The sequence below is a fragment of the Schistocerca cancellata genome, unplaced genomic scaffold (assembly GCF_023864275.1).
Source record: "Schistocerca cancellata isolate TAMUIC-IGC-003103 unplaced genomic scaffold, iqSchCanc2.1 HiC_scaffold_558, whole genome shotgun sequence".
Classification (NCBI taxonomy): Eukaryota; Metazoa; Arthropoda; class Insecta; order Orthoptera; family Acrididae; genus Schistocerca; species Schistocerca cancellata.
Genome location: NW_026046571.1, coordinates 1 through 26805, shown reverse-complemented (window position 1 = coordinate 26805; position 26805 = coordinate 1). Strand labels below are relative to the sequence as shown.

The following is a 26805-nucleotide window of genomic DNA, read 5'->3' as shown; positions in this document are numbered from 1 at the left end:
ACTATTCATTGCTGTTTGCATCATATTTTACTCATAACAGGGGAGGAGAAAGATCAAAGTTGTACCTTGCCATAATTGGAAGTAAACATTTTTACGCTGAGGCGTGGACTCCTTGGGGATAACAAACGACAATTAAGTTCGTTCCCTAGCAACAGCAGCGCCGTTAATTCAGCCATGATGTACAGCAAATTAAATGCCCCGGGTGAGGATCGAACTCACGACCTTAAGATTATGAGACTTACGCGCTACCTACTGCGCTACCGAGGCACGTTGCAACAAGCGTCCCAGGAAACTTGGTAAGTCCCACATATTAGAGACAGACAGTTTGCGCTTTCTCAAGAATCTGCTGTGTTGCTACACGTGCTTTCCGACTGGCTAGATTAAACTGCTGCCGCAGCTTTTTCAACGGAAAGCAGCACTGCCTGAGGTAACAGTACATCGCCCTTGCGGCACCTGGACACAGCGGCCTGTAGGGCCAGGCCGACGCTAGAGTTCAGAAATAGCACGCGACCGTCCAAGTACGGCCTCTTGCGTGCTGCGTGTTTGGTTCTTCTCACAGCGAATCCTGCTACACATTCCTGAGGCTGACGCAGCTCAAGCGGGCAATCGGCGCGGCGGCATTATAGCGAGAACAGCAAAACGATGCATCGGCCGGGAATCGAAGCCGGGCCGCCCGCGTGGTAGGCGAACAACCTACCACTTTTTTAGTTGTTGTTCTCATTTTGTTAGTTGCACTTGTTGGGGGCGGACGTCCGATGCCGTCCGTGCTTGCCGAGCATATTCCCGAGCAGCTGTCTGCAGGGAAAGTGGGATTGCCACCCAGCGACGTCGGATACGACCGAAAAAAGTGCTACACACGCGGAGTCCCCCACTACACTGCCTTATAGCGACCGCTCATCACTATCGTGTGAGTAACGTTGCGGCCGCGGCGACGAGTCTTGCCCAAAGACGCAGCGTGCGTGGAGGCGCTACCCGAATGCGTGTGGATGCACCCTCCTACCTCGTAAAGCGCCTACAGCTACTATCACCGTGGGCCGCTGGCGGCGGGCGGGAAGCCGACACAGCGCGGCGTTGCGAGCAGCGGCTGTGCGGTGGTGGTGTAATGGTGAGCATAGTTGCCTTCCAAGCAGTTGATCCGGGTTCGATTCCCGGCCACCGCAACGGGCGAAACTTTTTGCGTATGAGTATGTGAGCCACGTGCTGTTAAATTAACGTTTTCTTTCCGTCGTTGCTCCACGCAGGCCATCCTGTAGTATGTCCCGACTTGTCCCGACTTTGCTCGGCTGACGCGAAAGCTGACGCTTGGAATTCGCCCTTATCAAAAGGACAGGCGCTATAAACGACTGTGAGAGGTGAGGTGTGGCGAGGTACCAAAACGACAGGCAAACCGCGAAATTTTCTGCTCCTCCTTCCTAAAGAAAAAAAGAAAAGAAAAACGGACGCAGTCGGTAGGACTCGAACCTACGCTCCCAGAGGGAATCTGATTTCTAGTCAGACGCCTTAACCACTCGGCCACGACTGCTCGTATCTGAAGCTTCCCTCGAATCGTGAAAAATCTAACCGGTCTGCGCGAATGTTGACAGGAAACGAACTCTGTGCACTGATTACGGCAGGGCTACCAGCGCTACGAGACGAGCCATTACGGAAGCGTTAAAAATCTTCGCCCGGACAGGGACTCGAACCCTGGACCCTTAGGTTAAAAGCCTAATGCTCTACCGACTGAGCTATCCGGGCTCATGCCCGTTGTGGGTGGAGCGGCTGCAAGCAATGTGAATAATTGGAACGCGTGTGTAGGCGTACTACGGTAATTGCTGGCTTCTGGCGCAACTGGCCACTTCACCGACTTCCCACTGACGCTGGTAGCAGCCCAACAGCGGACTAGTGCCTCTTCTGCCTTTATCCCGGTGCTGACAGTAATTGCATCTTGTGCCTGTTTTCCCCGATTACGTTCGGTTGAAGCTCCGGAAGGAGGGCGACAAACGAAGGTTGGAAGGCCAAAACATGGAGGACGTGTGCGCAAAAACTTCTCTTCCGGTACCGGGAATCGAACCCGGGCCTCCTGGGTGAAAGCCAGGTATCCTAGCCACTAGACCACACCGGATTTGCTCGGTAAACGTGAGATTTACTCCCTCTCCTCCCGCATTTTCGTGCTGAATCCGGACTCAGTGGTGCTCTCGTTTGCGAGCGTATTTGTGCGTGCAGACTGGCATGGCGCACAGCTCGAAACTGACTATTCATTGCTGTTTGCATCATATTTTACTCATAACAGGGGAGGAGAAAGATCAAAGTTGTACCTTGCCATAATTGGAAGTAAACATTTTTACGCTGAGGCGTGGACTCCTTGGGGATAACAAACGACAATTAAGTTCGTTCCCTAGCAACAGCAGCGCCGTTAATTCAGCCATGATGTACAGCAAATTAAATGCCCCGGGTGAGGATCGAACTCACGACCTTAAGATTATGAGACTTACGCGCTACCTACTGCGCTACCGAGGCACGTTGCAACAAGCGTCCCAGGAAACTTGGTAAGTCCCACATATTAGAGACAGACAGTTTGCGCTTTCTCAAGAATCTGCTGTGTTGCTACACGTGCTTTCCCGACTGGCTAGATTAAACTGCTGCCGCAGCTTTTTCAACGGAAAGCAGCACTGCCTGAGGTAACAGTACATCGCCCTTGCGGCACCTGGACACAGCGGCCTGTAGGGCCAGGCCGACGCTAGAGTTCAGAAATAGCACGCGACCGTCCAAGTACGGCCTCTTGCGTGCTGCGTGTTTGGTTCTTCTCACAGCGAATCCTGCTACACATTCCTGAGGCTGACGCAGCTCAAGCGGGCAATCGGCGCGGCGGCATTATAGCGAGAACAGCAAAACGATGCATCGGCCGGGAATCGAAGCCGGGCCGCCCGCGTGGTAGGCGAACAACCTACCACTTTTTTAGTTGTTGTTCTCATTTTGTTAGTTGCACTTGTTGGGGGCGGACGTCCGATGACGTCCGTGCTTGCCGAGCATATTCCCGAGCAGCTGTCTGCAGGGAAAGTGGGATTGCCACCCAGCGACGTCGGATACGACCGAAAAAAGTGCTACACACGCGGAGTCCCCCACTACACTGCCTTATAGCGACCGCTCATCACTATCGTGTGAGTAACGTTGCGGCCGCGGCGACGAGTCTTGCCCAAAGACGCAGCGTGCGTGGAGGCGCTACCCGAATGCGTGTGGATGCACCCTCCTACCTCGTAAAGCGCCTACAGCTACTATCACCGTGGGCCGCTGGCGGCGGGCGGGAAGCCGACACAGCGCGGCGTTGCGAGCAGCGGCTGTGCGGTGGTGGTGTAATGGTGAGCATAGTTGCCTTCCAAGCAGTTGATCCGGGTTCGATTCCCGGCCACCGCAACGGGCGAAACTTTTTGCGTATGAGTATGTGAGCCACGTGCTGTTAAATTAACGTTTTCTTTCCGTCGTTGCTCCACGCAGGCCATCCTGTAGTATGTCCCGACTTGTCCCGACTTTGCTCGGCTGACGCGAAAGCTGACGCTTGGAATTCGCCCTTATCAAAAGGACAGGCGCTATAAACGACTGTGAGAGGTGAGGTGTGGCGAGGTACCAAAACGACAGGCAAACCGCGAAATTTTCTGCTCCTCCTTCCTAAAGAAAAAAAGAAAAGAAAAACGGACGCAGTCGGTAGGACTCGAACCTACGCTCCCAGAGGGAATCTGATTTCTAGTCAGACGCCTTAACCACTCGGCCACGACTGCTCGTATCTGAAGCTTCCCTCGAATCGTGAAAAATCTAACCGGTCTGCGCAGAATGTTGACAGGAAACGAACTCTGTGCACTGATTACGGCAGGGCTACCAGCGCTACGAGACGAGCCATTACGGAAGCGTTAAAAATCTTCGCCCGGACAGGGACTCGAACCCTGGACCCTTAGATTAAAAGCCTAATGCTCTACCGACTGAGCTATCCGGGCTCATGCCCGTTGTGGGTGGAGCGGCTGCAAGCAATGTGAATAATTGGAACGCGTGTGTAGGCGTACTACGGTAATTGCTGGCTTCTGGCGCAACTGGCCACTTCACCGACTTCCCACTGACGCTGGTAGCAGCCCAACAGCGGACTAGTGCCTCTTCTGCCTTTATCCCGGTGCTGACAGTAATTGCATCTTGTGCCTGTTTTCCCCGATTACGTTCGGTTGAAGCTCCGGAAGGAGGGCGACAAACGAAGGTTGGAAGGCCAAAACATGGAGGGACGTGTGCGCAAAAACTTCTCTTCCGGTACCGGGAATCGAACCCGGGCCTCCTGGGTGAAAGCCAGGTATCCTAGCCACTAGACCACACCGGATTTGCTCGGTAAACGTGAGATTTACTCCCTCTCCTCCCGCATTTCGTGCTGAATCCGGACTCAGTGGTGCTCTCTGTTTGCGAGCGTATTTGTGCGTGCAGACTGGCATGGCGCACAGCTCGAAACTGACTATTCATTGCTGTTTGCATCATATTTTACTCATAACAGGGGAGGAGAAAGATCAAAGTTGTACCTTGCCATAATTGGAAGTAAACATTTTTACGCTGAGGCGTGGACTCCTTGGGGATAACAAACGACAATTAAGTTCGTTCCCTAGCAACAGCAGCGCCGTTAATTCAGCCATGATGTACAGCAAATTAAATGCCCCGGGTGAGGATCGAACTCACGACCTTAAGATTATGAGACTTACGCGCTACCTACTGCGCTACCGAGGCACGTTGCAACAAGCGTCCCAGGAAACTTGGTAAGTCCCACATATTAGAGATAGACAGTTTGCGCTTTCTCAAGAATCTGCTGTGTTGCTACACGTGCTTTCCCGACTGGCTAGATTAAACTGCTGCCGCAGCTTTTTCAACGGAAAGCAGCACTGCCTGAGGTAACAGTACATCGCCCTTGCGGCACCTGGACACAGCGGCCTGTAGGGCCAGGCCGACGCTAGAGTTCAGAAATAGCACGCGACCGTCCAAGTACGGCCTCTTGCGTGCTGCGTGTTTGGTTCTTCTCACAGCGAATCCTGCTACACATTCCTGAGGCTGACGCAGCTCAAGCGGGCAATCGGCGCGGCGGCATTATAGCGAGAACAGCAAAACGATGCATCGGCCGGGAATCGAAGCCGGGCCGCCCGCGTGGTAGGCGAACAACCTACCACTTTTTTAGTTGTTGTTCTCATTTTGTTAGTTGCACTTGTTGGGGGCGGACGTCCGATGCCGTCCGTGCTTGCCGAGCATATTCCCGAGCAGCTGTCTGCAGGGAAAGTGGGATTGCCACCCAGCGACGTCGGATACGACCGAAAAAAGTGCTACACACGCGGAGTCCCCCACTACACTGCCTTATAGCGACCGCTCATCACTATCGTGTGAGTAACGTTGCGGCCGCGGCGACGAGTCTTGCCCAAAGACGCAGCGTGCGTGGAGGCGCTACCCGAATGCGTGTGGATGCACCCTCCTACCTCGTAAAGCGCCTACAGCTACTATCACCGTGGGCCGCTGGCGGCGGGCGGGAAGCCGACACAGCGCGGCGTTGCGAGCAGCGGCTGTGCGGTGGTGGTGTAATGGTGAGCATAGTTGCCTTCCAAGCAGTTGATCCGGGTTCGATTCCCGGCCACCGCAACGGGCGAAACTTTTTGCGTATGAGTATGTGAGCCACGTGCTGTTAAATTAACGTTTTCTTTCCGTCGTTGCTCCACGCAGGCCATCCTGTAGTATGTCCCGACTTGTCCCGACTTTGCTCGGCTGACGCGAAAGCTGACGCTTGGAATTCGCCCTTATCAAAAGGACAGGCGCTATAAACGACTGTGAGAGGTGAGGTGTGGCGAGGTACCAAAACGACAGGCAAACCGCGAAATTTTCTGCTCCTCCTTCCTAAAGAAAAAAAGAAAAGAAAAACGGACGCAGTCGGTAGGACTCGAACCTACGCTCCCAGAGGGAATCTGATTTCTAGTCAGACGCCTTAACCACTCGGCCACGACTGCTCGTATCTGAAGCTTCCCTCGAATCGTGAAAAATCTAACCGGTCTGCGCCGAATGTTGACAGGAAACGAACTCTGTGCACTGATTACGGCAGGGCTACCAGCGCTACGAGACGAGCCATTACGGAAGCGTTAAAAATCTTCGCCCGGACAGGGACTCGAACCCTGGACCCTTAGGTTAAAAGCCTAATGCTCTACCGACTGAGCTATCCGGGCTCATGCCCGTTGTGGGTGGAGCGGCTGCAAGCAATGTGAATAATTGGAACGCGTGTGTAGGCGTACTACGGTAATTGCTGGCTTCTGGCGCAACTGGCCACTTCACCGACTTCCCACTGACGCTGGTAGCAGCCCAACAGCGGACTAGTGCCTCTTCTGCCTTTATCCCGGTGCTGACAGTAATTGCATCTTGTGCCTGTTTTCCCCGATTACGTTCGGTTGAAGCTCCGGAAGGAGGGCGACAAACGAAGGTTGGAAGGCCAAAACATGGAGGGACGTGTGCGCAAAAACTTCTCTTCCGGTACCGGGAATCGAACCCGGGCCTCCTGGGTGAAAGCCAGGTATCCTAGCCACTAGACCACACCGGATTTGCTCGGTAAACGTGAGATTTACTCCCTCTCCTCCCGCATTTCGTGCTGAATCCGGACTCAGTGGTGCTCTCTGTTTGCGAGCGTATTTGTGCGTGCAGACTGGCATGGCGCACAGCTCGAAACTGACTATTCATTGCTGTTTGCATCATATTTTACTCATAACAGGGGAGGAGAAAGATCAAAGTTGTACCTTGCCATAATTGGAAGTAAACATTTTTACGCTGAGGCGTGGACTCCTTGGGGATAACAAACGACAATTAAGTTCGTTCCCTAGCAACAGCAGCGCCGTTAATTCAGCCATGATGTACAGCAAATTAAATGCCCCGGGTGAGGATCGAACTCACGACCTTAAGATTATGAGACTTACGCGCTACCTACTGCGCTACCGAGGCACGTTGCAACAAGCGTCCCAGGAAACTTGGTAAGTCCCACATATTAGAGACAGACAGTTTGCGCTTTCTCAAGAATCTGCTGTGTTGCTACACGTGCTTTCCCGACTGGCTAGATTAAACTGCTGCCGCAGCTTTTTCAACGGAAAGCAGCACTGCCTGAGGTAACAGTACATCGCCCTTGCGGCACCTGGACACAGCGGCCTGTAGGGCCAGGCCGACGCTAGAGTTCAGAAATAGCACGCGACCGTCCAAGTACGGCCTCTTGCGTGCTGCGTGTTTGGTTCTTCTCACAGCGAATCCTGCTACACATTCCTGAGGCTGACGCAGCTCAAGCGGGCAATCGGCGCGGCGGCATTATAGCGAGAACAGCAAAACGATGCATCGGCCGGGAATCGAAGCCGGGCCGCCCGCGTGGTAGGCGAACAACCTACCACTTTTTTAGTTGTTGTTCTCATTTTGTTAGTTGCACTTGTTGGGGGCGGACGTCCGATGACGTCCGTGCTTGCCGAGCATATTCCCGAGCAGCTGTCTGCAGGGAAAGTGGGATTGCCACCCAGCGACGTCGGATACGACCGAAAAAAGTGCTACACACGCGGAGTCCCCCACTACACTGCCTTATAGCGACCGCTCATCACTATCGTGTGAGTAACGTTGCGGCCGCGGCGACGAGTCTTGCCCAAAGACGCAGCGTGCGTGGAGGCGCTACCCGAATGCGTGTGGATGCACCCTCCTACCTCGTAAAGCGCCTACAGCTACTATCACCGTGGGCCGCTGGCGGCGGGCGGGAAGCCGACACAGCGCGGCGTTGCGAGCAGCGGCTGTGCGGTGGTGGTGTAATGGTGAGCATAGTTGCCTTCCAAGCAGTTGATCCGGGTTCGATTCCCGGCCACCGCAACGGGCGAAACTTTTTGCGTATGAGTATGTGAGCCACGTGCTGTTAAATTAACGTTTTCTTTCCGTCGTTGCTCCACGCAGGCCATCCTGTAGTATGTCCCGACTTGTCCCGACTTTGCTCGGCTGACGCGAAAGCTGACGCTTGGAATTCGCCCTTATCAAAAGGACAGGCGCTATAAACGACTGTGAGAGGTGAGGTGTGGCGAGGTACCAAAACGACAGGCAAACCGCGAAATTTTCTGCTCCTCCTTCCTAAAGAAAAAAAGAAAAGAAAAACGGACGCAGTCGGTAGGACTCGAACCTACGCTCCCAGAGGGAATCTGATTTCTAGTCAGACGCCTTAACCACTCGGCCACGACTGCTCGTATCTGAAGCTTCCCTCGAATCGTGAAAAATCTAACCGGTCTGCGCAGAATGTTGACAGGAAACGAACTCTGTGCACTGATTACGGCAGGGCTACCAGCGCTACGAGACGAGCCATTACGGAAGCGTTAAAAATCTTCGCCCGGACAGGGACTCGAACCCTGGACCCTTAGATTAAAAGCCTAATGCTCTACCGACTGAGCTATCCGGGCTCATGCCCGTTGTGGGTGGAGCGGCTGCAAGCAATGTGAATAATTGGAACGCGTGTGTAGGCGTACTACGGTAATTGCTGGCTTCTGGCGCAACTGGCCACTTCACCGACTTCCCACTGACGCTGGTAGCAGCCCAACAGCGGACTAGTGCCTCTTCTGCCTTTATCCCGGTGCTGACAGTAATTGCATCTTGTGCCTGTTTTCCCCGATTACGTTCGGTTGAAGCTCCGGAAGGAGGGCGACAAACGAAGGTTGGAAGGCCAAAACATGGAGGGACGTGTGCGCAAAAACTTCTCTTCCGGTACCGGGAATCGAACCCGGGCCTCCTGGGTGAAAGCCAGGTATCCTAGCCACTAGACCACACCGGATTTGCTCGGTAAACGTGAGATTTACTCCCTCTCCTCCCGCATTTCGTGCTGAATCCGGACTCAGTGGTGCTCTCTGTTTGCGAGCGTATTTGTGCGTGCAGACTGGCATGGCGCACAGCTCGAAACTGACTATTCATTGCTGTTTGCATCATATTTTACTCATAACAGGGGAGGAGAAAGATCAAAGTTGTACCTTGCCATAATTGGAAGTAAACATTTTTACGCTGAGGCGTGGACTCCTTGGGGATAACAAACGACAATTAAGTTCGTTCCCTAGCAACAGCAGCGCCGTTAATTCAGCCATGATGTACAGCAAATTAAATGCCCCGGGTGAGGATCGAACTCACGACCTTAAGATTATGAGACTTACGCGCTACCTACTGCGCTACCGAGGCACGTTGCAACAAGCGTCCCAGGAAACTTGGTAAGTCCCACATATTAGAGATAGACAGTTTGCGCTTTCTCAAGAATCTGCTGTGTTGCTACACGTGCTTTCCCGACTGGCTAGATTAAACTGCTGCCGCAGCTTTTTCAACGGAAAGCAGCACTGCCTGAGGTAACAGTACATCGCCCTTGCGGCACCTGGACACAGCGGCCTGTAGGGCCAGGCCGACGCTAGAGTTCAGAAATAGCACGCGACCGTCCAAGTACGGCCTCTTGCGTGCTGCGTGTTTGGTTCTTCTCACAGCGAATCCTGCTACACATTCCTGAGGCTGACGCAGCTCAAGCGGGCAATCGGCGCGGCGGCATTATAGCGAGAACAGCAAAACGATGCATCGGCCGGGAATCGAAGCCGGGCCGCCCGCGTGGTAGGCGAACAACCTACCACTTTTTTAGTTGTTGTTCTCATTTTGTTAGTTGCACTTGTTGGGGGCGGACGTCCGATGCCGTCCGTGCTTGCCGAGCATATTCCCGAGCAGCTGTCTGCAGGGAAAGTGGGATTGCCACCCAGCGACGTCGGATACGACCGAAAAAAGTGCTACACACGCGGAGTCCCCCACTACACTGCCTTATAGCGACCGCTCATCACTATCGTGTGAGTAACGTTGCGGCCGCGGCGACGAGTCTTGCCCAAAGACGCAGCGTGCGTGGAGGCGCTACCCGAATGCGTGTGGATGCACCCTCCTACCTCGTAAAGCGCCTACAGCTACTATCACCGTGGGCCGCTGGCGGCGGGCGGGAAGCCGACACAGCGCGGCGTTGCGAGCAGCGGCTGTGCGGTGGTGGTGTAATGGTGAGCATAGTTGCCTTCCAAGCAGTTGATCCGGGTTCGATTCCCGGCCACCGCAACGGGCGAAACTTTTTGCGTATGAGTATGTGAGCCACGTGCTGTTAAATTAACGTTTTCTTTCCGTCGTTGCTCCACGCAGGCCATCCTGTAGTATGTCCCGACTTGTCCCGACTTTGCTCGGCTGACGCGAAAGCTGACGCTTGGAATTCGCCCTTATCAAAAGGACAGGCGCTATAAACGACTGTGAGAGGTGAGGTGTGGCGAGGTACCAAAACGACAGGCAAACCGCGAAATTTTCTGCTCCTCCTTCCTAAAGAAAAAAAGAAAAGAAAAACGGACGCAGTCGGTAGGACTCGAACCTACGCTCCCAGAGGGAATCTGATTTCTAGTCAGACGCCTTAACCACTCGGCCACGACTGCTCGTATCTGAAGCTTCCCTCGAATCGTGAAAAATCTAACCGGTCTGCGCAGAATGTTGACAGGAAACGAACTCTGTGCACTGATTACGGCAGGGCTACCAGCGCTACGAGACGAGCCATTACGGAAGCGTTAAAAATCTTCGCCCGGACAGGGACTCGAACCCTGGACCCTTAGATTAAAAGCCTAATGCTCTACCGACTGAGCTATCCGGGCTCATGCCCGTTGTGGGTGGAGCGGCTGCAAGCAATGTGAATAATTGGAACGCGTGTGTAGGCGTACTACGGTAATTGCTGGCTTCTGGCGCAACTGGCCACTTCACCGACTTCCCACTGACGCTGGTAGCAGCCCAACAGCGGACTAGTGCCTCTTCTGCCTTTATCCCGGTGCTGACAGTAATTGCATCTTGTGCCTGTTTTCCCCGATTACGTTCGGTTGAAGCTCCGGAAGGAGGGCGACAAACGAAGGTTGGAAGGCCAAAACATGGAGGGACGTGTGCGCAAAAACTTCTCTTCCGGTACCGGGAATCGAACCCGGGCCTCCTGGGTGAAAGCCAGGTATCCTAGCCACTAGACCACACCGGATTTGCTCGGTAAACGTGAGATTTACTCCCTCTCCTCCCGCATTTCGTGCTGAATCCGGACTCAGTGGTGCTCTCTGTTTGCGAGCGTATTTGTGCGTGCAGACTGGCATGGCGCACAGCTCGAAACTGACTATTCATTGCTGTTTGCATCATATTTTACTCATAACAGGGGAGGAGAAAGATCAAAGTTGTACCTTGCCATAATTGGAAGTAAACATTTTTACCCTGAGGCGTGGACTCCTTGGGGATAACAAACGACAATTAAGTTCGTTCCCTAGCAACAGCAGCGCCGTTAATTCAGCCATGATGTACAGCAAATTAAATGCCCCGGGTGAGGATCGAACTCACGACCTTAAGATTATGAGACTTACGCGCTACCTACTGCGCTACCGAGGCACGTTGCAACAAGCGTCCCAGGAAACTTGGTAAGTCCCACATATTAGAGATAGACAGTTTGCGCTTTCTCAAGAATCTGCTGTGTTGCTACACGTGCTTTCCCGACTGGCTAGATTAAACTGCTGCCGCAGCTTTTTCAACGGAAAGCAGCACTGCCTGAGGTAACAGTACATCGCCCTTGCGGCACCTGGACACAGCGGCCTGTAGGGCCAGGCCGACGCTAGAGTTCAGAAATAGCACGCGACCGTCCAAGTACGGCCTCTTGCGTGCTGCGTGTTTGGTTCTTCTCACAGCGAATCCTGCTACACATTCCTGAGGCTGACGCAGCTCAAGCGGGCAATCGGCGCGGCGGCATTATAGCGAGAACAGCAAAACGATGCATCGGCCGGGAATCGAAGCCGGGCCGCCCGCGTGGTAGGCGAACAACCTACCACTTTTTTAGTTGTTGTTCTCATTTTGTTAGTTGCACTTGTTGGGGGCGGACGTCCGATGACGTCCGTGCTTGCCGAGCATATTCCCGAGCAGCTGTCTGCAGGGAAAGTGGGATTGCCACCCAGCGACGTCGGATACGACCGAAAAAAGTGCTACACACGCGGAGTCCCCCACTACACTGCCTTATAGCGACCGCTCATCACTATCGTGTGAGTAACGTTGCGGCCGCGGCGACGAGTCTTGCCCAAAGACGCAGCGTGCGTGGAGGCGCTACCCGAATGCGTGTGGATGCACCCTCCTACCTCGTAAAGCGCCTACAGCTACTATCACCGTGGGCCGCTGGCGGCGGGCGGGAAGCCGACACAGCGCGGCGTTGCGAGCAGCGGCTGTGCGGTGGTGGTGTAATGGTGAGCATAGTTGCCTTCCAAGCAGTTGATCCGGGTTCGATTCCCGGCCACCGCAACGGGCGAAACTTTTTGCGTATGAGTATGTGAGCCACGTGCTGTTAAATTAACGTTTACTTTCCGTCGTTGCTCCACGCAGGCCATCCTGTAGTATGTCCCGACTTGTCCCGACTTTGCTCGGCTGACGCGAAAGCTGACGCTTGGAATTCGCCCTTATCAAAAGGACAGGCGCTATAAACGACTGTGAGAGGTGAGGTGTGGCGAGGTACCAAAACGACAGGCAAACCGCGAAATTTTCTGCTCCTCCTTCCTAAAGAAAAAAAGAAAAGAAAAACGGACGCAGTCGGTAGGACTCGAACCTACGCTCCCAGAGGGAATCTGATTTCTAGTCAGACGCCTTAACCACTCGGCCACGACTGCTCGTATCTGAAGCTTCCCTCGAATCGTGAAAAATCTAACCGGTCTGCGCAGAATGTTGACAGGAAACGAACTCTGTGCACTGATTACGGCAGGGCTACCAGCGCTACGAGACGAGCCATTACGGAAGCGTTAAAAATCTTCGCCCGGACAGGGACTCGAACCCTGGACCCTTAGATTAAAAGCCTAATGCTCTACCGACTGAGCTATCCGGGCTCATGCCCGTTGTGGGTGGAGCGGCTGCAAGCAATGTGAATAATTGGAACGCGTGTGTAGGCGTACTACGGTAATTGCTGGCTTCTGGCGCAACTGGCCACTTCACCGACTTCCCACTGACGCTGGTAGCAGCCCAACAGCGGACTAGTGCCTCTTCTGCCTTTATCCCGGTGCTGACAGTAATTGCATCTTGTGCCTGTTTTCCCCGATTACGTTCGGTTGAAGCTCCGGAAGGAGGGCGACAAACGAAGGTTGGAAGGCCAAAACATGGAGGGACGTGTGCGCAAAAACTTCTCTTCCGGTACCGGGAATCGAACCCGGGCCTCCTGGGTGAAAGCCAGGTATCCTAGCCACTAGACCACACCGGATTTGCTCGGTAAACGTGAGATTTACTCCCTCTCCTCCCGCATTTCGTGCTGAATCCGGACTCAGTGGTGCTCTCTGTTTGCGAGCGTATTTGTGCGTGCAGACTGGCATGGCGCACAGCTCGAAACTGACTATTCATTGCTGTTTGCATCATATTTTACTCATAACAGGGGAGGAGAAAGATCAAAGTTGTACCTTGCCATAATTGGAAGTAAACATTTTTACGCTGAGGCGTGGACTCCTTGGGGATAACAAACGACAATTAAGTTCGTTCCCTAGCAACAGCAGCGCCGTTAATTCAGCCATGATGTACAGCAAATTAAATGCCCCGGGTGAGGATCGAACTCACGACCTTAAGATTATGAGACTTACGCGCTACCTACTGCGCTACCGAGGCACGTTGCAACAAGCGTCCCAGGAAACTTGGTAAGTCCCACATATTAGAGATAGACAGTTTGCGCTTTCTCAAGAATCTGCTGTGTTGCTACACGTGCTTTCCCGACTGGCTAGATTAAACTGCTGCCGCAGCTTTTTCAACGGAAAGCAGCACTGCCTGAGGTAACAGTACATCGCCCTTGCGGCACCTGGACACAGCGGCCTGTAGGGCCAGGCCGACGCTAGAGTTCAGAAATAGCACGCGACCGTCCAAGTACGGCCTCTTGCGTGCTGCGTGTTTGGTTCTTCTCACAGCGAATCCTGCTACACATTCCTGAGGCTGACGCAGCTCAAGCGGGCAATCGGCGCGGCGGCATTATAGCGAGAACAGCAAAACGATGCATCGGCCGGGAATCGAAGCCGGGCCGCCCGCGTGGTAGGCGAACAACCTACCACTTTTTTAGTTGTTGTTCTCATTTTGTTAGTTGCACTTGTTGGGGGCGGACGTCCGATGACGTCCGTGCTTGCCGAGCATATTCCCGAGCAGCTGTCTGCAGGGAAAGTGGGATTGCCACCCAGCGACGTCGGATACGACCGAAAAAAGTGCTACACACGCGGAGTCCCCCACTACACTGCCTTATAGCGACCGCTCATCACTATCGTGTGAGTAACGTTGCGGCCGCGGCGACGAGTCTTGCCCAAAGACGCAGCGTGCGTGGAGGCGCTACCCGAATGCGTGTGGATGCACCCTCCTACCTCGTAAAGCGCCTACAGCTACTATCACCGTGGGCCGCTGGCGGCGGGCGGGAAGCCGACACAGCGCGGCGTTGCGAGCAGCGGCTGTGCGGTGGTGGTGTAATGGTGAGCATAGTTGCCTTCCAAGCAGTTGATCCGGGTTCGATTCCCGGCCACCGCAACGGGCGAAACTTTTTGCGTATGAGTATGTGAGCCACGTGCTGTTAAATTAACGTTTACTTTCCGTCGTTGCTCCACGCAGGCCATCCTGTAGTATGTCCCGACTTGTCCCGACTTTGCTCGGCTGACGCGAAAGCTGACGCTTGGAATTCGCCCTTATCAAAAGGACAGGCGCTATAAACGACTGTGAGAGGTGAGGTGTGGCGAGGTACCAAAACGACAGGCAAACCGCGAAATTTTCTGCTCCTCCTTCCTAAAGAAAAAAAGAAAAGAAAAACGGACGCAGTCGGTAGGACTCGAACCTACGCTCCCAGAGGGAATCTGATTTCTAGTCAGACGCCTTAACCACTCGGCCACGACTGCTCGTATCTGAAGCTTCCCTCGAATCGTGAAAAATCTAACCGGTCTGCGCAGAATGTTGACAGGAAACGAACTCTGTGCACTGATTACGGCAGGGCTACCAGCGCTACGAGACGAGCCATTACGGAAGCGTTAAAAATCTTCGCCCGGACAGGGACTCGAACCCTGGACCCTTAGATTAAAAGCCTAATGCTCTACCGACTGAGCTATCCGGGCTCATGCCCGTTGTGGGTGGAGCGGCTGCAAGCAATGTGAATAATTGGAACGCGTGTGTAGGCGTACTACGGTAATTGCTGGCTTCTGGCGCAACTGGCCACTTCACCGACTTCCCACTGACGCTGGTAGCAGCCCAACAGCGGACTAGTGCCTCTTCTGCCTTTATCCCGGTGCTGACAGTAATTGCATCTTGTGCCTGTTTTCCCCGATTACGTTCGGTTGAAGCTCCGGAAGGAGGGCGACAAACGAAGGTTGGAAGGCCAAAACATGGAGGGACGTGTGCGCAAAAACTTCTCTTCCGGTACCGGGAATCGAACCCGGGCCTCCTGGGTGAAAGCCAGGTATCCTAGCCACTAGACCACACCGGATTTGCTCGGTAAACGTGAGATTTACTCCCTCTCCTCCCGCATTTCGTGCTGAATCCGGACTCAGTGGTGCTCTCTGTTTGCGAGCGTATTTGTGCGTGCAGACTGGCATGGCGCACAGCTCGAAACTGACTATTCATTGCTGTTTGCATCATATTTTACTCATAACAGGGGAGGAGAAAGATCAAAGTTGTACCTTGCCATAATTGGAAGTAAACATTTTTACGCTGAGGCGTGGACTCCTTGGGGATAACAAACGACAATTAAGTTCGTTCCCTAGCAACAGCAGCGCCGTTAATTCAGCCATGATGTACAGCAAATTAAATGCCCCGGGTGAGGATCGAACTCACGACCTTAAGATTATGAGACTTACGCGCTACCTACTGCGCTACCGAGGCACGTTGCAACAAGCGTCCCAGGAAACTTGGTAAGTCCCACATATTAGAGATAGACAGTTTGCGCTTTCTCAAGAATCTGCTGTGTTGCTACACGTGCTTTCCCGACTGGCTAGATTAAACTGCTGCCGCAGCTTTTTCAACGGAAAGCAGCACTGCCTGAGGTAACAGTACATCGCCCTTGCGGCACCTGGACACAGCGGCCTGTAGGGCCAGGCCGACGCTAGAGTTCAGAAATAGCACGCGACCGTCCAAGTACGGCCTCTTGCGTGCTGCGTGTTTGGTTCTTCTCACAGCGAATCCTGCTACACATTCCTGAGGCTGACGCAGCTCAAGCGGGCAATCGGCGCGGCGGCATTATAGCGAGAACAGCAAAACGATGCATCGGCCGGGAATCGAAGCCGGGCCGCCCGCGTGGTAGGCGAACAACCTACCACTTTTTTAGTTGTTGTTCTCATTTTGTTAGTTGCACTTGTTGGGGGCGGACGTCCGATGACGTCCGTGCTTGCCGAGCATATTCCCGAGCAGCTGTCTGCAGGGAAAGTGGGATTGCCACCCAGCGACGTCGGATACGACCGAAAAAAGTGCTACACACGCGGAGTCCCCCACTACACTGCCTTATAGCGACCGCTCATCACTATCGTGTGAGTAACGTTGCGGCCGCGGCGACGAGTCTTGCCCAAAGACGCAGCGTGCGTGGAGGCGCTACCCGAATGCGTGTGGATGCACCCTCCTACCTCGTAAAGCGCCTACAGCTACTATCACCGTGGGCCGCTGGCGGCGGGCGGGAAGCCGACACAGCGCGGCGTTGCGAGCAGCGGCTGTGCGGTGGTGGTGTAATGGTGAGCATAGTTGCCTTCCAAGCAGTTGATCCGGGTTCGATTCCCGGCCACCGCAACGGGCGAAACTTTTTGCGTATGAGTATGTGAGCCACGTGCTGTTAAATTAACGTTTTCTTTCCGTCGTTGCTCCACGCAGGCCATCCTGTAGTATGTCCCGACTTGTCCCGACTTTGCTCGGCTGACGCGAAAGCTGACGCTTGGAATTCGCCCTTATCAAAAGGACAGGCGCTATAAACGACTGTGAGAGGTGAGGTGTGGCGAGGTACCAAAACGACAGGCAAACCGCGAAATTTTCTGCTCCTCCTTCCTAAAGAAAAAAAGAAAAGAAAAACGGACGCAGTCGGTAGGACTCGAACCTACGCTCCCAGAGGGAATCTGATTTCTAGTCAGACGCCTTAACCACTCGGCCACGACTGCTCGTATCTGAAGCTTCCCTCGAATCGTGAAAAATCTAACCGGTCTGCGCAGAATGTTGACAGGAAACGAACTCTGTGCACTGATTACGGCAGGGCTACCAGCGCTACGAGACGAGCCATTACGGAAGCGTTAAAAATCTTCGCCCGGACAGGGACTCGAACCCTGGACCCTTAGATTAAAAGCCTAATGCTCTACCGACTGAGCTATCCGGGCTCATGCCCGTTGTGGGTGGAGCGGCTGCAAGCAATGTGAATAATTGGAACGCGTGTGTAGGCGTACTACGGTAATTGCTGGCTTCTGGCGCAACTGGCCACTTCACCGACTTCCCACTGACGCTGGTAGCAGCCCAACAGCGGACTAGTGCCTCTTCTGCCTTTATCCCGGTGCTGACAGTAATTGCATCTTGTGCCTGTTTTCCCCGATTACGTTCGGTTGAAGCTCCGGAAGGAGGGCGACAAACGAAGGTTGGAAGGCCAAAACATGGAGGGACGTGTGCGCAAAAACTTCTCTTCCGGTACCGGGAATCGAACCCGGGCCTCCTGGGTGAAAGCCAGGTATCCTAGCCACTAGACCACACCGGATTTGCTCGGTAAACGTGAGATTTACTCCCTCTCCTCCCGCATTTCGTGCTGAATCCGGACTCAGTGGTGCTCTCTGTTTGCGAGCGTATTTGTGCGTGCAGACTGGCATGGCGCACAGCTCGAAACTGACTATTCATTGCTGTTTGCATCATATTTTACTCATAACAGGGGAGGAGAAAGATCAAAGTTGTACCTTGCCATAATTGGAAGTAAACATTTTTACGCTGAGGCGTGGACTCCTTGGGGATAACAAACGACAATTAAGTTCGTTCCCTAGCAACAGCAGCGCCGTTAATTCAGCCATGATGTACAGCAAATTAAATGCCCCGGGTGAGGATCGAACTCACGACCTTAAGATTATGAGACTTACGCGCTACCTACTGCGCTACCGAGGCACGTTGCAACAAGCGTCCCAGGAAACTTGGTAAGTCCCACATATTAGAGACAGACAGTTTGCGCTTTCTCAAGAATCTGCTGTGTTGCTACACGTGCTTTCCCGACTGGCTAGATTAAACTGCTGCCGCAGCTTTTTCAACGGAAAGCAGCACTGCCTGAGGTAACAGTACATCGCCCTTGCGGCACCTGGACACAGCGGCCTGTAGGGCCAGGCCGACGCTAGAGTTCAGAAATAGCACGCGACCGTCCAAGTACGGCCTCTTGCGTGCTGCGTGTTTGGTTCTTCTCACAGCGAATCCTGCTACACATTCCTGAGGCTGACGCAGCTCAAGCGGGCAATCGGCGCGGCGGCATTATAGCGAGAACAGCAAAACGATGCATCGGCCGGGAATCGAAGCCGGGCCGCCCGCGTGGTAGGCGAACAACCTACCACTTTTTTAGTTGTTGTTCTCATTTTGTTAGTTGCACTTGTTGGGGGCGGACGTCCGATGACGTCCGTGCTTGCCGAGCATATTCCCGAGCAGCTGTCTGCAGGGAAAGTGGGATTGCCACCCAGCGACGTCGGATACGACCGAAAAAAGTGCTACACACGCGGAGTCCCCCACTACACTGCCTTATAGCGACCGCTCATCACTATCGTGTGAGTAACGTTGCGGCCGCGGCGACGAGTCTTGCCCAAAGACGCAGCGTGCGTGGAGGCGCTACCCGAATGCGTGTGGATGCACCCTCCTACCTCGTAAAGCGCCTACAGCTACTATCACCGTGGGCCGCTGGCGGCGGGCGGGAAGCCGACACAGCGCGGCGTTGCGAGCAGCGGCTGTGCGGTGGTGGTGTAATGGTGAGCATAGTTGCCTTCCAAGCAGTTGATCCGGGTTCGATTCCCGGCCACCGCAACGGGCGAAACTTTTTGCGTATGAGTATGTGAGCCACGTGCTGTTAAATTAACGTTTACTTTCCGTCGTTGCTCCACGCAGGCCATCCTGTAGTATGTCCCGACTTGTCCCGACTTTGCTCGGCTGACGCGAAAGCTGACGCTTGGAATTCGCCCTTATCAAAAGGACAGGCGCTATAAACGACTGTGAGAGGTGAGGTGTGGCGAGGTACCAAAACGACAGGCAAACCGCGAAATTTTCTGCTCCTCCTTCCTAAAGAAAAAAAGAAAAGAAAAACGGACGCAGTCGGTAGGACTCGAACCTACGCTCCCAGAGGGAATCTGATTTCTAGTCAGACGCCTTAACCACTCGGCCACGACTGCTCGTATCTGAAGCTTCCCTCGAATCGTGAAAAATCTAACCGGTCTGCGCAGAATGTTGACAGGAAACGAACTCTGTGCACTGATTACGGCAGGGCTACCAGCGCTACGAGACGAGCCATTACGGAAGCGTTAAAAATCTTCGCCCGGACAGGGACTCGAACCCTGGACCCTTAGATTAAAAGCCTAATGCTCTACCGACTGAGCTATCCGGGCTCATGCCCGTTGTGGGTGGAGCGGCTGCAAGCAATGTGAATAATTGGAACGCGTGTGTAGGCGTACTACGGTAATTGCTGGCTTCTGGCGCAACTGGCCACTTCACCGACTTCCCACTGACGCTGGTAGCAGCCCAACAGCGGACTAGTGCCTCTTCTGCCTTTATCCCGGTGCTGACAGTAATTGCATCTTGTGCCTGTTTTCCCCGATTACGTTCGGTTGAAGCTCCGGAAGGAGGGCGACAAACGAAGGTTGGAAGGCCAAAACATGGAGGGACGTGTGCGCAAAAACTTCTGTTCCGGTACCGGGAATCGAACCCGGGCCTCCTGGGTGAAAGCCAGGTATCCTAGCCACTAGACCACACCGGATTTGCTCGGTAAACGTGAGATTTACTCCCTCTCCTCCCGCATTTCGTGCTGAATCCGGACTCAGTGGTGCTCTCTGTTTGCGAGCGTATTTGTGCGTGCAGACTGGCATGGCGCACAGCTCGAAACTGACTATTCATTGCTGTTTGCATCATATTTTACTCATAACAGGGGAGGAGAAAGATCAAAGTTGTACCTTGCCATAATTGGAAGTAAACATTTTTACGCTGAGGCGTGGACTCCTTGGGGATAACAAACGACAATTAAGTTCGTTCCCTAGCAACAGCAGCGCCGTTAATTCAGCCATGATGTACAGCAAATTAAATGCCCCGGGTGAGGATCGAACTCACGACCTTAAGATTATGAGACTTACGCGCTACCTACTGCGCTACCGAGGCACGTTGCAACAAGCGTCCCAGGAAACTTGGTAAGTCCCACATATTAGAGATAGACAGTTTGCGCTTTCTCAAGAATCTGCTGTGTTGCTACACGTGCTTTCCCGACTGGCTAGATTAAACTGCTGCCGCAGCTTTTTCAACGGAAAGCAGCACTGCCTGAGGTAACAGTACATCGCCCTTGCGGCACCTGGACACAGCGGCCTGTAGGGCCAGGCCGACGCTAGAGTTCAGAAATAGCACGCGACCGTCCAAGTACGGCCTCTTGCGTGCTGCGTGTTTGGTTCTTCTCACAGCGAATCCTGCTACACATTCCTGAGGCTGACGCAGCTCAAGCGGGCAATCGGCGCGGCGGCATTATAGCGAGAACAGCAAAACGATGCATCGGCCGGGAATCGAAGCCGGGCCGCCCGCGTGGTAGGCGAACAACCTACCACTTTTTTAGTTGTTGTTCTCATTTTGTTAGTTGCACTTGTTGGGGGCGGACGTCCGATGACGTCCGTGCTTGCCGAGCATATTCCCGAGCAGCTGTCTGCAGGGAAAGTGGGATTGCCACCCAGCGACGTCGGATACGACCGAAAAAAGTGCTACACACGCGGAGTCCCCCACTACACTGCCTTATAGCGACCGCTCATCACTATCGTGTGAGTAACGTTGCGGCCGCGGCGACGAGTCTTGCCCAAAGACGCAGCGTGCGTGGAGGCGCTACCCGAATGCGTGTGGATGCACCCTCCTACCTCGTAAAGCGCCTACAGCTACTATCACCGTGGGCCGCTGGCGGCGGGCGGGAAGCCGACACAGCGCGGCGTTGCGAGCAGCGGCTGTGCGGTGGTGGTGTAATGGTGAGCATAGTTGCCTTCCAAGCAGTTGATCCGGGTTCGATTCCCGGCCACCGCAACGGGCGAAACTTTTTGCGTATGAGTATGTGAGCCACGTGCTGTTAAATTAACGTTTACTTTCCGTCGTTGCTCCACGCAGGCCATCCTGTAGTATGTCCCGACTTGTCCCGACTTTGCTCGGCTGACGCGAAAGCTGACGCTTGGAATTCGCCCTTATCAAAAGGACAGGCGCTATAAACGACTGTGAGAGGTGAGGTGTGGCGAGGTACCAAAACGACAGGCAAACCGCGAAATTTTCTGCTCCTCCTTCCTAAAGAAAAAAAGAAAAGAAAAACGGACGCAGTCGGTAGGACTCGAACCTACGCTCCCAGAGGGAATCTGATTTCTAGTCAGACGCCTTAACCACTCGGCCACGACTGCTCGTATCTGAAGCTTCCCTCGAATCGTGAAAAATCTAACCGGTCTGCGCAGAATGTTGACAGGAAACGAACTCTGTGCACTGATTACGGCAGGGCTACCAGCGCTACGAGACGAGCCATTACGGAAGCGTTAAAAATCTTCGCCCGGACAGGGACTCGAACCCTGGACCCTTAGATTAAAAGCCTAATGCTCTACCGACTGAGCTATCCGGGCTCATGCCCGTTGTGGGTGGAGCGGCTGCAAGCAATGTGAATAATTGGAACGCGTGTGTAGGCGTACTACGGTAATTGCTGGCTTCTGGCGCAACTGGCCACTTCACCGACTTCCCACTGACGCTGGTAGCAGCCCAACAGCGGACTAGTGCCTCTTCTGCCTTTATCCCGGTGCTGACAGTAATTGCATCTTGTGCCTGTTTTCCCCGATTACGTTCGGTTGAAGCTCCGGAAGGAGGGCGACAAACGAAGGTTGGAAGGCCAAAACATGGAGGGACGTGTGCGCAAAAACTTCTGTTCCGGTACCGGGAATCGAACCCGGGCCTCCTGGGTGAAAGCCAGGTATCCTAGCCACTAGACCACACCGGATTTGCTCGGTAAACGTGAGATTTACTCCCTCTCCTCCCGCATTTCGTGCTGAATCCGGACTCAGTGGTGCTCTCTGTTTGCGAGCGTATTTGTGCGTGCAGACTGGCATGGCGCACAGCTCGAAACTGACTATTCATTGCTGTTTGCATCATATTTTACTCATAACAGGGGAGGAGAAAGATCAAAGTTGTACCTTGCCATAATTGGAAGTAAACATTTTTACGCTGAGGCGTGGACTCCTTGGGGATAACAAACGACAATTAAGTTCGTTCCCTAGCAACAGCAGCGCCGTTAATTCAGCCATGATGTACAGCAAATTAAATGCCCCGGGTGAGGATCGAACTCACGACCTTAAGATTATGAGACTTACGCGCTACCTACTGCGCTACCGAGGCACGTTGCAACAAGCGTCCCAGGAAACTTGGTAAGTCCCACATATTAGAGATAGACAGTTTGCGCTTTCTCAAGAATCTGCTGTGTTGCTACACGTGCTTTCCCGACTGGCTAGATTAAACTGCTGCCGCAGCTTTTTCAACGGAAAGCAGCACTGCCTGAGGTAACAGTACATCGCCCTTGCGGCACCTGGACACAGCGGCCTGTAGGGCCAGGCCGACGCTAGAGTTCAGAAATAGCACGCGACCGTCCAAGTACGGCCTCTTGCGTGCTGCGTGTTTGGTTCTTCTCACAGCGAATCCTGCTACACATTCCTGAGGCTGACGCAGCTCAAGCGGGCAATCGGCGCGGCGGCATTATAGCGAGAACAGCAAAACGATGCATCGGCCGGGAATCGAAGCCGGGCCGCCCGCGTGGTAGGCGAACAACCTACCACTTTTTTAGTTGTTGTTCTCATTTTGTTAGTTGCACTTGTTGGGGGCGGACGTCCGATGACGTCCGTGCTTGCCGAGCATATTCCCGAGCAGCTGTCTGCAGGGAAAGTGGGATTGCCACCCAGCGACGTCGGATACGACCGAAAAAAGTGCTACACACGCGGAGTCCCCCACTACACTGCCTTATAGCGACCGCTCATCACTATCGTGTGAGTAACGTTGCGGCCGCGGCGACGAGTCTTGCCCAAAGACGCAGCGTGCGTGGAGGCGCTACCCGAATGCGTGTGGATGCACCCTCCTACCTCGTAAAGCGCCTACAGCTACTATCACCGTGGGCCGCTGGCGGCGGGCGGGAAGCCGACACAGCGCGGCGTTGCGAGCAGCGGCTGTGCGGTGGTGGTGTAATGGTGAGCATAGTTGCCTTCCAAGCAGTTGATCCGGGTTCGATTCCCGGCCACCGCAACGGGCGAAACTTTTTGCGTATGAGTATGTGAGCCACGTGCTGTTAAATTAACGTTTACTTTCCGTCGTTGCTCCACGCAGGCCATCCTGTAGTATGTCCCGACTTGTCCCGACTTTGCTCGGCTGACGCGAAAGCTGACGCTTGGAATTCGCCCTTATCAAAAGGACAGGCGCTATAAACGACTGTGAGAGGTGAGGTGTGGCGAGGTACCAAAACGACAGGCAAACCGCGAAATTTTCTGCTCCTCCTTCCTAAAGAAAAAAAGAAAAGAAAAACGGACGCAGTCGGTAGGACTCGAACCTACGCTCCCAGAGGGAATCTGATTTCTAGTCAGACGCCTTAACCACTCGGCCACGACTGCTCGTATCTGAAGCTTCCCTCGAATCGTGAAAAATCTAACCGGTCTGCGCAGAATGTTGACAGGAAACGAACTCTGTGCACTGATTACGGCAGGGCTACCAGCGCTACGAGACGAGCCATTACGGAAGCGTTAAAAATCTTCGCCCGGACAGGGACTCGAACCCTGGACCCTTAGATTAAAAGCCTAATGCTCTACCGACTGAGCTATCCGGGCTCATGCCCGTTGTGGGTGGAGCGGCTGCAAGCAATGTGAATAATTGGAACGCGTGTGTAGGCGTACTACGGTAATTGCTGGCTTCTGGCGCAACTGGCCACTTCACCGACTTCCCACTGACGCTGGTAGCAGCCCAACAGCGGACTAGTGCCTCTTCTGCCTTTATCCCGGTGCTGACAGTAATTGCATCTTGTGCCTGTTTTCCCCGATTACGTTCGGTTGAAGCTCCGGAAGGAGGGCGACAAACGAAGGTTGGAAGGCCAAAACATGGAGGGACGTGTGCGCAAAAACTTCTGTTCCGGTACCGGGAATCGAACCCGGGCCTCCTGGGTGAAAGCCAGGTATCCTAGCCACTAGACCACACCGGATTTGCTCGGTAAACGTGAGATTTACTCCCTCTCCTCCCGCATTTCGTGCTGAATCCGGACTCAGTGGTGCTCTCTGTTTGCGAGCGTATTTGTGCGTGCAGACTGGCATGGCGCACAGCTCGAAACTGACTATTCATTGCTGTTTGCATCATATTTTACTCATAACAGGGGAGGAGAAAGATCAAAGTTGTACCTTGCCATAATTGGAAGTAAACATTTTTACGCTGAGGCGTGGACTCCTTGGGGATAACAAACGACAATTAAGTTCGTTCCCTAGCAACAGCAGCGCCGTTAATTCAGCCATGATGTACAGCAAATTAAATGCCCCGGGTGAGGATCGAACTCACGACCTTAAGATTATGAGACTTACGCGCTACCTACTGCGCTACCGAGGCACGTTGCAACAAGCGTCCCAGGAAACTTGGTAAGTCCCACATATTAGAGATAGACAGTTTGCGCTTTCTCAAGAATCTGCTGTGTTGCTACACGTGCTTTCCCGACTGGCTAGATTAAACTGCTGCCGCAGCTTTTTCAACGGAAAGCAGCACTGCCTGAGGTAACAGTACATCGCCCTTGCGGCACCTGGACACAGCGGCCTGTAGGGCCAGGCCGACGCTAGAGTTCAGAAATAGCACGCGACCGTCCAAGTACGGCCTCTTGCGTGCTGCGTGTTTGGTTCTTCTCACAGCGAATCCTGCTACACATTCCTGAGGCTGACGCAGCTCAAGCGGGCAATCGGCGCGGCGGCATTATAGCGAGAACAGCAAAACGATGCATCGGCCGGGAATCGAAGCCGGGCCGCCCGCGTGGTAGGCGAACAACCTACCACTTTTTTAGTTGTTGTTCTCATTTTGTTAGTTGCACTTGTTGGGGGCGGACGTCCGATGACGTCCGTGCTTGCCGAGCATATTCCCGAGCAGCTGTCTGCAGGGAAAGTGGGATTGCCACCCAGCGACGTCGGATACGACCGAAAAAAGTGCTACACACGCGGAGTCCCCCACTACACTGCCTTATAGCGACCGCTCATCACTATCGTGTGAGTAACGTTGCGGCCGCGGCGACGAGTCTTGCCCAAAGACGCAGCGTGCGTGGAGGCGCTACCCGAATGCGTGTGGATGCACCCTCCTACCTCGTAAAGCGCCTACAGCTACTATCACCGTGGGCCGCTGGCGGCGGGCGGGAAGCCGACACAGCGCGGCGTTGCGAGCAGCGGCTGTGCGGTGGTGGTGTAATGGTGAGCATAGTTGCCTTCCAAGCAGTTGATCCGGGTTCGATTCCCGGCCACCGCAACGGGCGAAACTTTTTGCGTATGAGTATGTGAGCCACGTGCTGTTAAATTAACGTTTACTTTCCGTCGTTGCTCCACGCAGGCCATCCTGTAGTATGTCCCGACTTGTCCCGACTTTGCTCGGCTGACGCGAAAGCTGACGCTTGGAATTCGCCCTTATCAAAAGGACAGGCGCTATAAACGACTGTGAGAGGTGAGGTGTGGCGAGGTACCAAAACGACAGGCAAACCGCGAAATTTTCTGCTCCTCCTTCCTAAAGAAAAAAAGAAAAGAAAAACGGACGCAGTCGGTAGGACTCGAACCTACGCTCCCAGAGGGAATCTGATTTCTAGTCAGACGCCTTAACCACTCGGCCACGACTGCTCGTATCTGAAGCTTCCCTCGAATCGTGAAAAATCTAACCGGTCTGCGCAGAATGTTGACAGGAAACGAACTCTGTGCACTGATTACGGCAGGGCTACCAGCGCTACGAGACGAGCCATTACGGAAGCGTTAAAAATCTTCGCCCGGACAGGGACTCGAACCCTGGACCCTTAGATTAAAAGCCTAATGCTCTACCGACTGAGCTATCCGGGCTCATGCCCGTTGTGGGTGGAGCGGCTGCAAGCAATGTGAATAATTGGAACGCGTGTGTAGGCGTACTACGGTAATTGCTGGCTTCTGGCGCAACTGGCCACTTCACCGACTTCCCACTGACGCTGGTAGCAGCCCAACAGCGGACTAGTGCCTCTTCTGCCTTTATCCCGGTGCTGACAGTAATTGCATCTTGTGCCTGTTTTCCCCGATTACGTTCGGTTGAAGCTCCGGAAGGAGGGCGACAAACGAAGGTTGGAAGGCCAAAACATGGAGGGACGTGTGCGCAAAAACTTCTCTTCCGGTACCGGGAATCGAACCCGGGCCTCCTGGGTGAAAGCCAGGTATCCTAGCCACTAGACCACACCGGATTTGCTCGGTAAACGTGAGATTTACTCCCTCTCCTCCCGCATTTCGTGCTGAATCCGGACTCAGTGGTGCTCTCTGTTTGCGAGCGTATTTGTGCGTGCAGACTGGCATGGCGCACAGCTCGAAACTGACTATTCATTGCTGTTTGCATCAT

General features: G+C 53.9%; 60 non-coding genes across 60 annotated transcripts; 12 read left to right on the top strand and 48 right to left on the bottom strand.

Moving 5' to 3' along the window:
- Positions 1–194: 194 nt before the first annotated feature.
- On the bottom strand, positions 195–267 carry Trnam-cau (transfer RNA methionine (anticodon CAU)). The gene has a single exon. It is a non-coding gene; the product is annotated as a tRNA-Met (tRNA).
- Positions 268–1088: 821 nt separating this feature from the next.
- Positions 1089–1160, top strand: Trnag-ucc (transfer RNA glycine (anticodon UCC)). Its single transcript has one exon. It is a non-coding gene; the product is annotated as a tRNA-Gly (tRNA).
- A 280-nt stretch (positions 1161–1440) lies between these two features.
- On the bottom strand, positions 1441–1522 carry Trnas-aga (transfer RNA serine (anticodon AGA)). The gene has a single exon. It is a non-coding gene; the product is annotated as a tRNA-Ser (tRNA).
- A 139-nt stretch (positions 1523–1661) lies between these two features.
- Positions 1662–1734, bottom strand: Trnak-uuu (transfer RNA lysine (anticodon UUU)). Its single transcript has one exon. It is a non-coding gene; the product is annotated as a tRNA-Lys (tRNA).
- A 295-nt stretch (positions 1735–2029) lies between these two features.
- Positions 2030–2101, bottom strand: Trnae-uuc (transfer RNA glutamic acid (anticodon UUC)). Its single transcript has one exon. It is a non-coding gene; the product is annotated as a tRNA-Glu (tRNA).
- Positions 2102–2423: 322 nt separating this feature from the next.
- On the bottom strand, positions 2424–2496 carry Trnam-cau (transfer RNA methionine (anticodon CAU)). The gene has a single exon. It is a non-coding gene; the product is annotated as a tRNA-Met (tRNA).
- An 822-nt stretch (positions 2497–3318) lies between these two features.
- On the top strand, positions 3319–3390 carry Trnag-ucc (transfer RNA glycine (anticodon UCC)). The gene has a single exon. It is a non-coding gene; the product is annotated as a tRNA-Gly (tRNA).
- A 280-nt stretch (positions 3391–3670) lies between these two features.
- Positions 3671–3752, bottom strand: Trnas-aga (transfer RNA serine (anticodon AGA)). Its single transcript has one exon. It is a non-coding gene; the product is annotated as a tRNA-Ser (tRNA).
- A 140-nt stretch (positions 3753–3892) lies between these two features.
- Trnak-uuu (transfer RNA lysine (anticodon UUU)) lies at positions 3893–3965 on the bottom strand. Its single transcript has one exon. It is a non-coding gene; the product is annotated as a tRNA-Lys (tRNA).
- A 296-nt stretch (positions 3966–4261) lies between these two features.
- Trnae-uuc (transfer RNA glutamic acid (anticodon UUC)) lies at positions 4262–4333 on the bottom strand. The gene has a single exon. It is a non-coding gene; the product is annotated as a tRNA-Glu (tRNA).
- Positions 4334–4655: 322 nt separating this feature from the next.
- Positions 4656–4728, bottom strand: Trnam-cau (transfer RNA methionine (anticodon CAU)). Its single transcript has one exon. It is a non-coding gene; the product is annotated as a tRNA-Met (tRNA).
- Positions 4729–5550: 822 nt separating this feature from the next.
- Trnag-ucc (transfer RNA glycine (anticodon UCC)) lies at positions 5551–5622 on the top strand. The gene has a single exon. It is a non-coding gene; the product is annotated as a tRNA-Gly (tRNA).
- A 280-nt stretch (positions 5623–5902) lies between these two features.
- Positions 5903–5984, bottom strand: Trnas-aga (transfer RNA serine (anticodon AGA)). The gene has a single exon. It is a non-coding gene; the product is annotated as a tRNA-Ser (tRNA).
- A 140-nt stretch (positions 5985–6124) lies between these two features.
- On the bottom strand, positions 6125–6197 carry Trnak-uuu (transfer RNA lysine (anticodon UUU)). Its single transcript has one exon. It is a non-coding gene; the product is annotated as a tRNA-Lys (tRNA).
- Positions 6198–6493: 296 nt separating this feature from the next.
- Positions 6494–6565, bottom strand: Trnae-uuc (transfer RNA glutamic acid (anticodon UUC)). Its single transcript has one exon. It is a non-coding gene; the product is annotated as a tRNA-Glu (tRNA).
- A 322-nt stretch (positions 6566–6887) lies between these two features.
- On the bottom strand, positions 6888–6960 carry Trnam-cau (transfer RNA methionine (anticodon CAU)). Its single transcript has one exon. It is a non-coding gene; the product is annotated as a tRNA-Met (tRNA).
- An 822-nt stretch (positions 6961–7782) lies between these two features.
- On the top strand, positions 7783–7854 carry Trnag-ucc (transfer RNA glycine (anticodon UCC)). Its single transcript has one exon. It is a non-coding gene; the product is annotated as a tRNA-Gly (tRNA).
- Positions 7855–8134: 280 nt separating this feature from the next.
- Positions 8135–8216, bottom strand: Trnas-aga (transfer RNA serine (anticodon AGA)). The gene has a single exon. It is a non-coding gene; the product is annotated as a tRNA-Ser (tRNA).
- A 140-nt stretch (positions 8217–8356) lies between these two features.
- Positions 8357–8429, bottom strand: Trnak-uuu (transfer RNA lysine (anticodon UUU)). Its single transcript has one exon. It is a non-coding gene; the product is annotated as a tRNA-Lys (tRNA).
- A 296-nt stretch (positions 8430–8725) lies between these two features.
- Trnae-uuc (transfer RNA glutamic acid (anticodon UUC)) lies at positions 8726–8797 on the bottom strand. Its single transcript has one exon. It is a non-coding gene; the product is annotated as a tRNA-Glu (tRNA).
- Positions 8798–9119: 322 nt separating this feature from the next.
- On the bottom strand, positions 9120–9192 carry Trnam-cau (transfer RNA methionine (anticodon CAU)). Its single transcript has one exon. It is a non-coding gene; the product is annotated as a tRNA-Met (tRNA).
- An 822-nt stretch (positions 9193–10014) lies between these two features.
- Trnag-ucc (transfer RNA glycine (anticodon UCC)) lies at positions 10015–10086 on the top strand. The gene has a single exon. It is a non-coding gene; the product is annotated as a tRNA-Gly (tRNA).
- A 280-nt stretch (positions 10087–10366) lies between these two features.
- Trnas-aga (transfer RNA serine (anticodon AGA)) lies at positions 10367–10448 on the bottom strand. The gene has a single exon. It is a non-coding gene; the product is annotated as a tRNA-Ser (tRNA).
- A 140-nt stretch (positions 10449–10588) lies between these two features.
- On the bottom strand, positions 10589–10661 carry Trnak-uuu (transfer RNA lysine (anticodon UUU)). Its single transcript has one exon. It is a non-coding gene; the product is annotated as a tRNA-Lys (tRNA).
- Positions 10662–10957: 296 nt separating this feature from the next.
- On the bottom strand, positions 10958–11029 carry Trnae-uuc (transfer RNA glutamic acid (anticodon UUC)). The gene has a single exon. It is a non-coding gene; the product is annotated as a tRNA-Glu (tRNA).
- Positions 11030–11351: 322 nt separating this feature from the next.
- Positions 11352–11424, bottom strand: Trnam-cau (transfer RNA methionine (anticodon CAU)). The gene has a single exon. It is a non-coding gene; the product is annotated as a tRNA-Met (tRNA).
- Positions 11425–12246: 822 nt separating this feature from the next.
- Trnag-ucc (transfer RNA glycine (anticodon UCC)) lies at positions 12247–12318 on the top strand. The gene has a single exon. It is a non-coding gene; the product is annotated as a tRNA-Gly (tRNA).
- A 280-nt stretch (positions 12319–12598) lies between these two features.
- On the bottom strand, positions 12599–12680 carry Trnas-aga (transfer RNA serine (anticodon AGA)). The gene has a single exon. It is a non-coding gene; the product is annotated as a tRNA-Ser (tRNA).
- Positions 12681–12820: 140 nt separating this feature from the next.
- On the bottom strand, positions 12821–12893 carry Trnak-uuu (transfer RNA lysine (anticodon UUU)). Its single transcript has one exon. It is a non-coding gene; the product is annotated as a tRNA-Lys (tRNA).
- A 296-nt stretch (positions 12894–13189) lies between these two features.
- Positions 13190–13261, bottom strand: Trnae-uuc (transfer RNA glutamic acid (anticodon UUC)). Its single transcript has one exon. It is a non-coding gene; the product is annotated as a tRNA-Glu (tRNA).
- Positions 13262–13583: 322 nt separating this feature from the next.
- Trnam-cau (transfer RNA methionine (anticodon CAU)) lies at positions 13584–13656 on the bottom strand. The gene has a single exon. It is a non-coding gene; the product is annotated as a tRNA-Met (tRNA).
- An 822-nt stretch (positions 13657–14478) lies between these two features.
- Positions 14479–14550, top strand: Trnag-ucc (transfer RNA glycine (anticodon UCC)). Its single transcript has one exon. It is a non-coding gene; the product is annotated as a tRNA-Gly (tRNA).
- A 280-nt stretch (positions 14551–14830) lies between these two features.
- On the bottom strand, positions 14831–14912 carry Trnas-aga (transfer RNA serine (anticodon AGA)). The gene has a single exon. It is a non-coding gene; the product is annotated as a tRNA-Ser (tRNA).
- A 140-nt stretch (positions 14913–15052) lies between these two features.
- Trnak-uuu (transfer RNA lysine (anticodon UUU)) lies at positions 15053–15125 on the bottom strand. The gene has a single exon. It is a non-coding gene; the product is annotated as a tRNA-Lys (tRNA).
- A 296-nt stretch (positions 15126–15421) lies between these two features.
- Trnae-uuc (transfer RNA glutamic acid (anticodon UUC)) lies at positions 15422–15493 on the bottom strand. Its single transcript has one exon. It is a non-coding gene; the product is annotated as a tRNA-Glu (tRNA).
- A 322-nt stretch (positions 15494–15815) lies between these two features.
- On the bottom strand, positions 15816–15888 carry Trnam-cau (transfer RNA methionine (anticodon CAU)). The gene has a single exon. It is a non-coding gene; the product is annotated as a tRNA-Met (tRNA).
- Positions 15889–16710: 822 nt separating this feature from the next.
- Trnag-ucc (transfer RNA glycine (anticodon UCC)) lies at positions 16711–16782 on the top strand. The gene has a single exon. It is a non-coding gene; the product is annotated as a tRNA-Gly (tRNA).
- A 280-nt stretch (positions 16783–17062) lies between these two features.
- On the bottom strand, positions 17063–17144 carry Trnas-aga (transfer RNA serine (anticodon AGA)). Its single transcript has one exon. It is a non-coding gene; the product is annotated as a tRNA-Ser (tRNA).
- Positions 17145–17284: 140 nt separating this feature from the next.
- Trnak-uuu (transfer RNA lysine (anticodon UUU)) lies at positions 17285–17357 on the bottom strand. Its single transcript has one exon. It is a non-coding gene; the product is annotated as a tRNA-Lys (tRNA).
- Positions 17358–17653: 296 nt separating this feature from the next.
- Trnae-uuc (transfer RNA glutamic acid (anticodon UUC)) lies at positions 17654–17725 on the bottom strand. Its single transcript has one exon. It is a non-coding gene; the product is annotated as a tRNA-Glu (tRNA).
- Positions 17726–18047: 322 nt separating this feature from the next.
- Trnam-cau (transfer RNA methionine (anticodon CAU)) lies at positions 18048–18120 on the bottom strand. Its single transcript has one exon. It is a non-coding gene; the product is annotated as a tRNA-Met (tRNA).
- Positions 18121–18942: 822 nt separating this feature from the next.
- Trnag-ucc (transfer RNA glycine (anticodon UCC)) lies at positions 18943–19014 on the top strand. The gene has a single exon. It is a non-coding gene; the product is annotated as a tRNA-Gly (tRNA).
- A 280-nt stretch (positions 19015–19294) lies between these two features.
- Positions 19295–19376, bottom strand: Trnas-aga (transfer RNA serine (anticodon AGA)). Its single transcript has one exon. It is a non-coding gene; the product is annotated as a tRNA-Ser (tRNA).
- A 140-nt stretch (positions 19377–19516) lies between these two features.
- On the bottom strand, positions 19517–19589 carry Trnak-uuu (transfer RNA lysine (anticodon UUU)). The gene has a single exon. It is a non-coding gene; the product is annotated as a tRNA-Lys (tRNA).
- Positions 19590–19885: 296 nt separating this feature from the next.
- On the bottom strand, positions 19886–19957 carry Trnae-uuc (transfer RNA glutamic acid (anticodon UUC)). The gene has a single exon. It is a non-coding gene; the product is annotated as a tRNA-Glu (tRNA).
- Positions 19958–20279: 322 nt separating this feature from the next.
- On the bottom strand, positions 20280–20352 carry Trnam-cau (transfer RNA methionine (anticodon CAU)). The gene has a single exon. It is a non-coding gene; the product is annotated as a tRNA-Met (tRNA).
- Positions 20353–21174: 822 nt separating this feature from the next.
- Positions 21175–21246, top strand: Trnag-ucc (transfer RNA glycine (anticodon UCC)). The gene has a single exon. It is a non-coding gene; the product is annotated as a tRNA-Gly (tRNA).
- Positions 21247–21526: 280 nt separating this feature from the next.
- Positions 21527–21608, bottom strand: Trnas-aga (transfer RNA serine (anticodon AGA)). Its single transcript has one exon. It is a non-coding gene; the product is annotated as a tRNA-Ser (tRNA).
- Positions 21609–21748: 140 nt separating this feature from the next.
- Positions 21749–21821, bottom strand: Trnak-uuu (transfer RNA lysine (anticodon UUU)). Its single transcript has one exon. It is a non-coding gene; the product is annotated as a tRNA-Lys (tRNA).
- Positions 21822–22117: 296 nt separating this feature from the next.
- Positions 22118–22189, bottom strand: Trnae-uuc (transfer RNA glutamic acid (anticodon UUC)). Its single transcript has one exon. It is a non-coding gene; the product is annotated as a tRNA-Glu (tRNA).
- Positions 22190–22511: 322 nt separating this feature from the next.
- Trnam-cau (transfer RNA methionine (anticodon CAU)) lies at positions 22512–22584 on the bottom strand. The gene has a single exon. It is a non-coding gene; the product is annotated as a tRNA-Met (tRNA).
- Positions 22585–23406: 822 nt separating this feature from the next.
- Trnag-ucc (transfer RNA glycine (anticodon UCC)) lies at positions 23407–23478 on the top strand. The gene has a single exon. It is a non-coding gene; the product is annotated as a tRNA-Gly (tRNA).
- Positions 23479–23758: 280 nt separating this feature from the next.
- On the bottom strand, positions 23759–23840 carry Trnas-aga (transfer RNA serine (anticodon AGA)). The gene has a single exon. It is a non-coding gene; the product is annotated as a tRNA-Ser (tRNA).
- Positions 23841–23980: 140 nt separating this feature from the next.
- Trnak-uuu (transfer RNA lysine (anticodon UUU)) lies at positions 23981–24053 on the bottom strand. Its single transcript has one exon. It is a non-coding gene; the product is annotated as a tRNA-Lys (tRNA).
- A 296-nt stretch (positions 24054–24349) lies between these two features.
- Positions 24350–24421, bottom strand: Trnae-uuc (transfer RNA glutamic acid (anticodon UUC)). Its single transcript has one exon. It is a non-coding gene; the product is annotated as a tRNA-Glu (tRNA).
- Positions 24422–24743: 322 nt separating this feature from the next.
- On the bottom strand, positions 24744–24816 carry Trnam-cau (transfer RNA methionine (anticodon CAU)). Its single transcript has one exon. It is a non-coding gene; the product is annotated as a tRNA-Met (tRNA).
- Positions 24817–25638: 822 nt separating this feature from the next.
- Trnag-ucc (transfer RNA glycine (anticodon UCC)) lies at positions 25639–25710 on the top strand. Its single transcript has one exon. It is a non-coding gene; the product is annotated as a tRNA-Gly (tRNA).
- A 280-nt stretch (positions 25711–25990) lies between these two features.
- Trnas-aga (transfer RNA serine (anticodon AGA)) lies at positions 25991–26072 on the bottom strand. The gene has a single exon. It is a non-coding gene; the product is annotated as a tRNA-Ser (tRNA).
- A 140-nt stretch (positions 26073–26212) lies between these two features.
- On the bottom strand, positions 26213–26285 carry Trnak-uuu (transfer RNA lysine (anticodon UUU)). Its single transcript has one exon. It is a non-coding gene; the product is annotated as a tRNA-Lys (tRNA).
- Positions 26286–26581: 296 nt separating this feature from the next.
- Trnae-uuc (transfer RNA glutamic acid (anticodon UUC)) lies at positions 26582–26653 on the bottom strand. Its single transcript has one exon. It is a non-coding gene; the product is annotated as a tRNA-Glu (tRNA).
- Positions 26654–26805: the final 152 nt, after the last annotated feature.